We start from the raw sequence: 12,312 nt of genomic DNA on the forward strand, positions 1-12,312 counted from the left end.
GTGAGCTTTTATTTAAAAAATGAATAAATAAACTCCCAGGATTCTCAGAAGTTGCTGTTTGTGAATTTGAGCTGTGCAGAGGGGTCTCTGTTACTTCACAGATGGGGCAGGAGCCTGTGAAATTTGTGGCTAACGTGACCTCATTTGTACTCACAGCTGGCAAGGGCTGGGGAAGCAAGCCTCTGCCATCAAAGGGTTCACCATGTATCAGGGATGACAGAATAATATACATGAAAAGATAAAATAATGCAAATGTGCCATGAAAGATATAGACAATAACTTCTCTGGGGTCAGAGAAGAGATCATTATAAGCAATGCTTTGAGGGAGAGTTTCATTTTACATGCTGCACGCGATGCATGTCAAGTATCAGAGTCTTGGGAAGGCCCTGCTTCCCCGTCTCTTGTTGCAGGGTTAGGTAACCTGCCTTTGTGTCCCCAGGGTATCAAAGTCTATCACTGTTTTCTGAATTCTGCATGATACTTGTGTGTTTTCTTGTATATCCAAGCCCAGATTGCAAACTCTGGCAAATAAAGAGTTACTTATTTTTGATATCAGAATTCTTTGTGTTAAATAGTGGATATTATATTAATTATCATTGATTTAATGATAAAAAAAAGAAATCATTCTATATATGCTAATTTTGACAAGCACAAACCCGAAAGGCTATCATGGCTCACCTATCCAGAAATACTGGGCACTTACAGATGTTCTTTAGACTTTGGATAATATTTGACAAAGTCTTCTGTTCCAGTTTGCTAATGCCACCTGTTTTGCAAAACACCAGAAATGGATTGGCTTTTATAAAGGTGGTTTATTTGGTTGCAGAGTTATAGTCCTAAGGCCATAAAGTGTCCAAGATAAGGCATCAACAATAGGATACTTTCACTGAAGGACAGCCATTGGCGTCGGGAAAACCTCTGTTAGCTTGGAAGGCACATGGCTGGTTTCTGCTTGCTCCTAGGTTGTATTTCAAAATGCCGTTCTCCAAAATGTTGCTCTTGGGGAGTTTTGTCCTATCTTAGCTGCAGCTACTCTTCAAAATGCCATTTTCAGTTGCTCTGAGGTCCTTCTGTCTGTGAACGCCTTTAAACAATTCCAGTGATCCAATTAACACCACCCTGAATGAGCAGGTTAACACCTCCATGGAAATTATCCAATCAAACATTTCACTCACAGCTGATTGAGTCACATCTCCATGGAAACACTCAATCAAAGGATTCCAATATAATCAACACTAATATATCTGCCCCCACAAGACTGCATCAAAGAATACGGCATTTGGGGGACATAATACATCCAAACCAACACAACTTCCATTTCAAAATTGAACTCTAAGGCCTGAAAAGCAAGCTTTCTCAATTCTAGTAATTCACCACCTTATATCTACAGTCTCATGGCACAGAATGGACAAATTTCTGCAAGAGCAAATGTGATGTGATGGAAGCCCTGAACTTCTGCATTTGTAGGCCCTTTCATGTTCCCATGAAGGACAGAGGCACAGGTGGATAACAGTATTCTGTATATTTCCTTTCATTGTTAAAATGCCCAATTATTCTTCTATTTCATTGTCCTTAATGCCTGAGGTTGATACGGATTTTCCCATGCTACCTCATCAGGAATACTACATAGGGGAAAAATAAAAACAAAAAACGATAATGTAGGCAAAAATGCCTCTACAGAGCTCGTCGTTCTCTTGTTACTTGCAGTCTCCCAGCTATTATAGGTTCTTAAAACAATCTAAGTGTCCCATAGTTATAAATCTATCCTGTGGGCCCACTGACTTCATACTGTGGTCCTCCAGCAGCCATGATCCCCCCAGACCTGTGAGAGTTCAAAAGCATGTGCCTTCGTTTGTGGCAGAGAGAATGAAGTAAATAGAGATGCTCTTAATTAGACTGCTCTGAGCTTTGAGAGAGTAGGGTTGAAAAGATAGAGCAATTCATTACAAATTCTTTACTTTTTCCCTATTAGAGCATAGTCCGCAATTGAAGGGGATCATATGTCTCCCAAAAAGATGATCTAGTGTGCTCGGAGTTTAAAACAAAATGCTTGGTATTCATGTATAGAAGTCTTGTTTTTTATATTTGATGTCACCCAGCTGATACCTTGTAAAAGCGGCCCTGGTCTCATGCTTTCCATTGAAGAATTTTAGAGAAATGGTCATGAGATGGCCATCTTTTGGTTCAATGAAACCATCAAATTAGCTCCCAAAATGTTAGTGACTGAGTCTATTTTTCCTCCAATTATGCACCATGGTGGTGATTTTCTGGCCTATCCACTAACTGCTGTGGGCCTATTATCCTTTTATGTAAGCCCTTTAAAAGCCTTCTGATGAATAGTGAACTGCAAGTGTGATGCTTAACAATTCAGCCATGTGAACAAGTATGATCTATTTTGTGGTCACAGATGACCATGAGATCTCTGTCTGTACCTTTATCTCTGTCCCTGTCTGTCTTTCCCACTCACCACCCCTCCCCCTTTTGTTTTAAATATAACACACTTGGAATATATGATCCTCAATGCCATTTCCAAAGTGCTGCCCAGTTGCCCACTCAGCAGGCAGCCTCCTTTAGACTGTTTTTCTCTTCCAAACAATGGCATTCATTGTTCCTTAACGAGCTGAACCTTGACGAGTTAGAGGAAAATACTGGTCTTAGATTTATAAACTGTGTTCGTTTTCTTTAATTTGTCAGTATTAAAGTCAGAAAGGGCCTTTAGAATTCATGGAAATGCCCCCCTTGAGCTTATCAAAGATAAAACACTAAAAAATGTCAGCCCTTCTTTTAGGCAGCTGTTATCTGAATACTAGTATGGGAGAGAGAGATTTGAAGACAGGAGGGATTAGGGATGATTACCTGGGCCAAAGGCAGAAATCTGGTGAAGTTAGTGAAAACAGATGGGACCTATGGTTTATCATTGCTCATTTTAAGTGTTACTGCTGGTCAATGATTTGTTTCTGTATTACATACTATTTAGTATCATTAGCCAGTTAGGGATTTAGTTAACTCAAACATTCTCAAATGGGAGAAAACAAAAAAAAAGTACATGTAAAAAGTAGTGAAATCTGAATAAGGTCTGTATTTGAGTTAATAGGATTGTACCAATGTCAGTTTCCTGGTTCTGACAATGCATTATGGTTATGCAATGTGTTATCATTGAGGGAAGCTGGGAAAATTGGACACAGGAACTCTTTGTACAATTTTTGCAATTTTCTGTTAGTGTTAGCTGATATTATTATAAAACATTTCTTAAGAAATAAAAGAATATTTAAGCTCTCCTTTAAAAAATAATTCTCAGAAAAAGGTAAGTGTGGCCAGTCATTTAATCTTTGAATACAAGGGACAGTAGAAATTGGTAAAGAACAACAGAAGTGACATCTTTCCTTTACTTTTTTATTTCCCAAATGTCTTAGGCTTAACAAAATAGCACTTGCATTTCATTAGCTATTTCCATCCCAGTACGTGGTACCAGATTTTACAATACTATCACTAAGGAGCTGATGTTAATTTAAAACTTATTTTAATGTTTTTGATCTTTGTATCATATTTTTTATTGAGGATCAGGGGTTGATTTGGCAGGTCTATCAGAATTCAACATTCTATCCTGGTGGTAGTAGAGCAAGTCTTCATATTTGCCAAGGACCTTCCTCAGAGCACTTGTTTTGCATTTCTAAAGGATTTGACAAAGGCGACAGGCTTGATGATTAAAATACATTAAATTTTGACAACTGCCAATATTCACTGTACCAAAATATTTTGTCATAACTTGTGTAACTTAGTGTATGCTTCAGTTGGAATTTTCCTTGATTTTGAAATCACTAAAATTTGGTATAGACCAGCCTTTTCTGGTGCTGAATTGTGAGTTCCTCCTCACTCCAACCACACACACAATCTCATGTCTACAGTGTTACACATACAAATGCACACACACACACATACACATTTTAAGTTTTCCTAACAGTCCAAAGAAATTTTGAGATTAGGAAATTTGTAACAAAGGAGACCTAATAATCTCTTCCTTTGTACTTGTGATGTTTGAAATAAAGCATTGAGATTTTTTCTAGATTCTTGCCCATTTTCTCATTATAAACCACCATATCATTCAGAAACCCAGAAGAGAAATGTTCCCCTCCCACTTGTGTGTCTTATGGGGATTTTGTAGTATTCTCTTAGTTTTCTGGGTAGCTTTTTTTGCTTGGTTTTGTTTTTTCCTTGAAGTTTACTCCCTTGCATTCACAAATATTTCTTCAGCACATAATATATAACAGGTGCCCTATTCTCTGCGGCTTCTAAGATAAGTAAGCCACAGGCCTGCCCTATTCCAGAAAAAATTCAGGTTATCTATCATATTGCTAAAGGCTTAATAACTGAAATAATAATATAGCATATTTTTGCTCACCTGAGAATTATAACATACTGCTCAATGTAAGAATAATATTAATATTACCTTACATTGTTTACCTCTCCCCCGTTTTTCTTTTTGTTTTGTTTTGTTTTGTTTTTTTCAAAGTAATTCCTTTGATTTTAACTTATTTGATTTTCACAACATTCCTGCTAGGAATTGGGATGATCAAATTACAGAGCTAAGCTCCAGAGAGGGTAGGATTTGCTTTTTTTTTTGAACACAACTCGACAGTGCTGGAATCCAGGAAATGATTCAGATGTCTCACAGACCTGTTCTTCTGCCACTGGGCTTAAGGCATTGGGAGCAAGTGAATGATGGATGTCTGTGCATTAGAACAATGGGACAGCTCTTTGGCAACTCAAGCCTTAGACCAAACATTCCTAATTAAGATGTTGTCATTTTACCTAGGGGAAAAGCTTGGCCAGATTCCAGCATGCCCATAAATAAGAGACTGCTAGAAATATGAGAAAGAATAGTTTCAAGCTAAAGTATCCTTACATAATTAAGAACATAATTCAACCTACTACCAAAACTGATTTATGGACCCACCGTACAGGGCTAGTTTGTAATGGAGCCCTTTGTGTAGTGCGCTCCCTACTGGCAAGATTTGAAATGGCATTTTCAAGGTCAGAAATTGAGTTCATCTATTCAAATATTCCTTTTTTTTCCCACCAAAATTTATTATTTCTCCCAAAGAAAAAGACATATGCAAATTTTGTTCTTAAGTATACCTTTTTATTCCTCAGCGTTAGCCTCCAACACAAACATGTATGCACACACGATCCATTTGAACATGATCCCATCTTTTATTGTCCGTGAAAAATACGTATGTATTGTACTACCTTAGGAAAAGATAAAAGAAAACCTTTTCAACCCGGAATTTGAATTAATTCCCATTGGTTTCATTGCAGACACAGAATTTTGCATCTCCTCTCCTCAGACATATTTCCTTACCCTTAGCTTCTTTCAACTGCCCACTTTTCTTTCCTGTCCCTGGTGGGTTGCAGATCTGCAGCAATGCACTAAAATCTGTTTCACTATTTAATTGGGTGATCTCCCATGAAAATCATTAATACAAAACATTGAGTGGCAAGGACTGGATTTTTTCTCTGAAATAATATCTACATCATGTTTCAAATATGCAGTATATGGTAAATTGGCTGGTCAACTCTGCATTCAGAGCGTTAAAAGAAACATCTATGTCTTTTTCTTTTATGAACGCAATGCCATAGATGCCCTAACATTAAAGACATTTCCAAGGGAAATTTATGGCTGAAGAAAAAGGAGTGCTGAATTACTTCAAACCAGAAGTCTTGACCTTGTTCTTTTTAAATCTCCATAGGAATCCAGATTCATGGTCCTCAATCAGATGAGTTTGATGATCTTTGCTTCATTCCATATGGAAGGCAGTGCACCTCCCGTGTGCCCTAATGTTAGTGTAGTTGGAAATTCTCTCCAGAAGGAAGGCAGTGCCTACTCCACAGTCACTGTCAGTTAACTGCTCATGCCTAATTACTCCTTCACTGATCAGCAGCTAGAAAGTTCTGGACTGTCTTAATGTTTCTAATGGCAGCAATCACAAACAGTGCTGCTTTTTGGTTTTAAAGTGAGCTGAGGGATTACCAGGCAAGAGACAGGCTCTCCCGATGAGCAATGGACTTCCTGCAATGAAGATGTCCTGCCTCAAGAACCTTGTTTTTCCTCCATCCCCTTATCCTCTAATAGTTTAACCTAATCCTCCAAGACTTTAAGTAGGTTTCAGCTGTGCCATACAGGCATTTTTCTCCCTTGACCTTATAAGGGAAGTCTGGGAGACAGCACCTAAACATCTGTTCATGATCCCTGGCTTAGAGTGCCAAGCCCCTCTGCTTCTTTACTTCCCTTTTCTTTCTCTGCAGGAGACTGAGTGGGAGGAAAAAAAAATAATAGAAAAGCCTTCATTTTTATTAACACCTCTCTATTTTGCTTTTAAAAAATATGGTCTTTTTATGATGCATGGTATTTATTCACTTTAGTTTGCCTTGTGTAAAATAAAAATCCAGTAACTTGCTCTATCTTCTTTGTTGTTCGAGCAATAACATTCCTTAGATTTCATGTGGCAGTCTTTTAGCATTTATGATAGAGAAGAAAAATATTAATGATAATGAATAAAGAACATAAATCATGATAGCTACAGCATCTTGGCATTTATTTTCCTTAAGCTCAAATCCGCAAGTGTTCTAGAAACTAGAGGCTTGTAGCTCTGTAGCTGGGAGCCTACTTTGCCCTTATTGAGTTGGGAGAGGAGGTTAAGGATAAAAGATGTAAGTCAGAGAGAGCCTGGAGTTGTTTTCAGGCTTAGTATCTGTAGAAGAATTGAAATCTATTTACACCTATTTCTAAACTTCTGGCTTCCCCAGTCTCTTCCCTAGGACAGTTGACCTTTTGAAGTTTCCATGGTAATTCAGAATGAACTATCCACTTCTGTCTTCCGGGAGTTGAGGCAGAAAAATTCCAGAATTATAACCTCCATTAGTAAATGAGAAACGTTCTTGATTTTAACCTAAGAATCCATGGAATAACACTCTTCTGTTTTCTTTTGGATTCAAGGTGAAATGGCAAACAGAAGGAAACAAACTCAGCATTCTTATTAGAGAAGGATTAAATTAATATAAGGTTAAAATAGAAGATGCATCTTCAGAGCAAGTGGAGAAAGTGCCAGGGTTTTTCAATGGCATCTTGGGTTCTATTACAGTACTTTTCCTTAGAAAGAAGATCACTAGTCTGTGGTTTTTGTTTTTTGCTATCCCAGCCACTTGGGGTTTGTGAGAGCGGATGTTTCATTGGAAAGGATATTTTCTTAAGTTATAAGGAAAGTAAGTAGATAGTCAAAGTTTGGATGACACATATCAATCCCAGAGGAACAATTCAATCTTTGCCCAAAGAGAGAGAAAGTAATGTCCTGAGTGGCAGTTTTTTTTTGTTTGTTTGTTTGTTTTCACAGCTCTGAAATCCTTGTAGGGGAAGAAGGGATCTTCATTTTACTGCTGACAGATAGACTGGAAATGGCCAAAAAATCTGTGAGATCAATAGTAAGCAGAAGTTTAGGTGGCTTCAGCAGTCTAAATATACAGATAACGAAGGAAGTTAGACTAAATGTTGCTCATCAAGCATTTTGCTCAATGACAACTTGCTAGCTAAGCACTAAGGGTGGGGGGGGGTGAGTCAGCTAAGAAGCTTTTAATGGAAAAGGAAAAAGGGTGCAATCATTGTCACTTTATAACACACAACTAAGTTAAATGAATGGGTTAAAAATAATAGTTTTTAACCTGCCCATGAAGAGGTAAGTGGGTTAACTTGAAGAGCAGGAGAATGTCCCCCACCCCACCCCCAATACTGCTATTGAATTCCTACTTCACCATTCCCAATTGGCAAATTTAGGCTCTATCCACACACCCTCCTCATCCCCCCCCCCACCTCCCACCCCCCTCACCCTCACCCAGTTTTAAAGGGATCATTCTCCTTAATGGAGAATGAAATCCATACATTTGCACTAAGGATTAATTCAGTCACAAAACAGAACAATGTAATTGATACTTGATGCATGTTTCAGTTTGCTTAAGCTGCTGGAATGTGATATACCAGAAATGGTTTGGCTTTTACAAATGGGGTTTATTAGCTTACAATTTTATACTCTAAGGCCATGAAAATGTCCCAATTAAGGTATCAAGAGGAAGATAACTTCTCTGAAGAAAGGCTGCTGGCATCTGGGGTTCCTCTGTCAGATAGCAAGGCACATGGTAGTGTCTGCTGGTCCTTTGCTCCCAGGTCTTGCTGCTTTCAGCTTCTGCTTCCAGCGTCCACCTCTTTGAGCTTCTGTGGGTCCTTTCTTTCCAAGTTCTCTGGGTGTTTCTCTCTCTGTGCTCTCTCATAAAGGACTCCAGTGAAGGATTAAGACCCATCTTGAATTGGGTGGGTCACATCTCAATTGAAATAATCTAACCAAAAGGTTTCACCCACAATAGGTCTGCACCCACAGGAATGGATTAAAAGAACATGGCCTTTTCTAGGACACACAGCAGCACCATGCTAACTGTGTGTACATGTTCATTGTATACAAATCATATTATTTGAGTACATATTTAGCAAGAGAATTGATCTTTAAGGGTGAACTCCTGGGAACCAGGAATATGTGGAGGCAAGATTATCATGAGTCTTCTAAAGGAAGAGAAGGGAATAATTTGGCTTTTAAAAAAGGGCTGTTTACTTGTTTAGTATTTTCCTAATAATTAATTAGCTTGAGGTTTATATATAGAGTCTCCTATAAATTATAATCTAAATTGAAACAAATTTGAATGTAAAATGGGATGCTTAAAGTGAAAATTAATAATTTGGAAATATTATTTATTGATGATAATTTAGTTTATATTTTATATTATATTCTATTTATTATATTAGATATAATAATTAAATCATTATGTTTATTATATATAATTCTACTCAAGTATGACTTTCTAGACAAAATCTTTCTACAAATAAATGTATTTATGGTACATGAAAACAAAATGTTAAAATATTTATATTGATTACCTAAATATTGAAAAATAAGCAGCAGAACAATTATTTTTACATATGTTATGATTTCATCAGTTTTTTAACTCTATATTTCTGTGAAAAATTTATTTCCCAATATAATCTTTTTATTCCTTATTATGAAATTGCCTCTAATCTCCTTCAAAGTTTCATCTTATAGTTAAAAGTCCAATTTAAAAATTTTCAAGTGATTTTTCTCTGTTGACTGTACTACTTAATATTTTTAAATTAAGAAAGTAGTCTTTCAGGTTCTGAAGTAATTGGTAAACTCAGACAAAAATCTGATGAATGGAAACTATTCTAAATTTTACCTGTTTTTATATTCTAATATGCAAATATTTCAGTCAAAATATTTTCACAAGTACTGCTTTATTGCATCTCTTCATATTAAAATGTGCAAACATTTAATCTGAATATGTTCACAGGTTATCCCTTAATACTAGGCAGAATTTTCCAACAAATTATTTCTATTTATGACTGTTAAACTGCATTTCAACAAATTTAGAAGTTTCAAAGTCATAGACCCTTTTGATGAAATAAAATTTACCCAATAAAAACGGGGCTGAGGAGGTGGGGTAAGATGGCAGATTGGTGAGGTGTAAGTTTTAGCTACTCCTCCAGGAAAGTAGGTAGAAAGCCAGGAACTGCATGGACTGGACACCACAGAGCAATTTGACTTTGGGCATACTTCATACAACACTCATGAACACGTTGAACTTCTGAGATCAGCGAAATCTCTAAATTTTTGTGGCCAGGGGACCCGTGCCCCTCCCTGCCAGGCTCAGTCCCTTTGGGAGGAGGGGCCGTCAGTGCTGGGAAGGAGAAGGGAAAACTGCAGTGGCAGCTCTTATCAGAAACTCATTCTACTGATCCAAACTCCAACCATAGATAGACTGAGACCAGACACCAGAGAATCTGAGAGCAGCGAGCCCAGCAGAGAGGAGACAGGCATAGCAAAAAACAGCAAGAAAAACTCCAAAATAAAAGCAGAGGATTTTTGGAGTTCTGGTGAACATAGAAAGGGGAAGGGCAGAGCTCAGGCCCTGCAGGCTCGTATGCAAATCCCGAAGAAAAACTGATCTCTCTGCCCCCTGGATCTTTCTTTAATGGCCCTAATTGCTTTGTCTCTTAGCATTTCAATAACCCATTAGATCTGTGAGAAGGGCTTTTTTTTTTTTTTAATCTTTTTTTTTTTTTCTGTTTCTAAAACAATTACTCTAAGAAGCCCAATACAGAAAGCCTCAAAGACTTGCAATTTGGGCAGGTCAAAACAAGAGCAGAACTAAGAGAGCTCTGAGACAAAAGGCAATAATCCAGTGGCTGAGAAAATTCACTAAACACCACAACTTCCCAAGAAAAGGGGGGTGTCTGCTCACAGCCATCATCCTGGTGGACAGGAAACACTCCTGCCCGTCACCAGCCCCATAGCCCAGAGCTGCCGCAGACAACCCAGTGTGAAGGAAGTGCTTCCAATAACAGGCACACACCACAAAACTGGGTGTGGACATTAGCCTTCCCTGCACCCTCAGCTGGTTGTCCCAGAGCTGGGAAGGTGGAGCAGTGTGAATTAACAAAGCCCCATTCAGCCATCATTTCAGCAGACTGGGAGCCTCCCTACACAGCCCAGCAGCCCAGAAACACTCTGGGGGGATGGCACTCACCTGTGACATAGCACAGTCATCCCTCAACAGAGGACCAGGGGGTGCACGGCCTGGAAGAGGGACCCACTCGCAAGTCTCAGGAGCCATATGCCAATACCAAGGACTTGTGGGTCAGTGGCAGAGACAAACTGTGGCAGGACTGAACTGAGGATTAGACTTGCAGCAGCTTTAAAACTCCAGGAACACCAGGGAGATCTGATTGTTAGAGCCACCCCCCCACTCCCTGACCGCCCAGACACACACCCTATACACAAGGCGGGAAACACCAAATACACACGTAAGCTTGGTACACCAATTGGACCCCACAAGACTCACTCCCCCACTCACCACAAAGGCAAAGCAGGGGAGAACTGGCTTGTGGAGAACAGGTGGCTCATGGACGCCACCTGCTGATTAGTTAGAGAAAGTGTACTCCACATAGCTGTAGATCTGACAAATTAGAGATAAGGATTTCAATTGGTTTACAAATCATAAAAGAACCCTATCAAGTTCAGCAAATGCCAAGAGGCCAAAAACAACAGAAAATTATAAAGCATATGAAAAAACCAGACAATATGGATAACCCAAGCCCAAGCACACAGATCAAAACCTCAGAAGAGACACAGTACCTAGAGCAACTAATCAAAGAACTAAAGATGAACAATGAGACCATAGTACAGGATAGAAAGGATATCATGAAGACCCCAGAAGAGCATAAAGAAGACATTGCAAGACTAAATAAAAAATAGATGAACTTATGGAAATGAAAGAAACTGTTGACCAAATCAAAAAGATTCTGGATACTCATAGTACAAGACTAGAGGAAGTTGAACAACAAATCAGTGACCTGGAAGATGACAGAATGGAAAATGAAAGCACAAAAGAAAGAATGGGGAAAAAAATCGAAAAAATCGAAATGGACCTCAGGGATATGATAGATGATATAAAACGTCCCAATATAAGATTCATTGGTGTTCCAGAAGGGGAAGAAAAGTGTAAAGGTCTAGGAAAAGTATTCAAAGAAATTGTTGGGGAAAACTTCCCAAATCTTCTAAACACCATAAATACACAAATCATAAATGCTCAGCGAACTCCAAATAGAATAAATCCAAATAAACCCACTTCAAGACATATTCTGATCACACTGTCAAACATGGAGGAGAAGGAGCAAGTTCTGAAAGCAGGAAGAGAAAAGCAATTCACCACATACAAAGGAAACAGCATAAGACTAAGTAGTGACTACTCAGCAGCCATCATGGAGGCGAGAAGGCAGTGGCACAATATATTTAAAATTCTGAGTGAGAAAAATTTCCAACCAAGAATATTTTATCCAGCAAAACTCTCCTTCAAATTTGAGGGAGAGCTTAAATTTTTCACAGGCAAAAAAATGCTGAGAGAATTTGCTAACAAGAGACCTGCCCTACTGGAGATACTAAAGGAACCCCATAGACAGAGAAACAAAGAAAGGAGAGAGAGACTTGGAGAACGGTTCAGTGCTAAAGAGATTCGGTATGGGTACATTAAAGGATATTAATAGAGAGAGGGGGAAAATATATATGACAAACATAAACTAAAGGATAAGATGGCTGATTCAAGAAATGCCTTCACGGTTATAACGTTGAATGCAAATGGATTAAACTCCCCAATTAAAAGATATAGATTCGCAGAATGGATCAAAAAAAATGAACCATCAAT

This window comes from Choloepus didactylus, chromosome 4 (genome assembly GCF_015220235.1).
Source record: "Choloepus didactylus isolate mChoDid1 chromosome 4, mChoDid1.pri, whole genome shotgun sequence".
Taxonomy (NCBI): domain Eukaryota; kingdom Metazoa; phylum Chordata; class Mammalia; order Pilosa; family Megalonychidae; genus Choloepus; species Choloepus didactylus.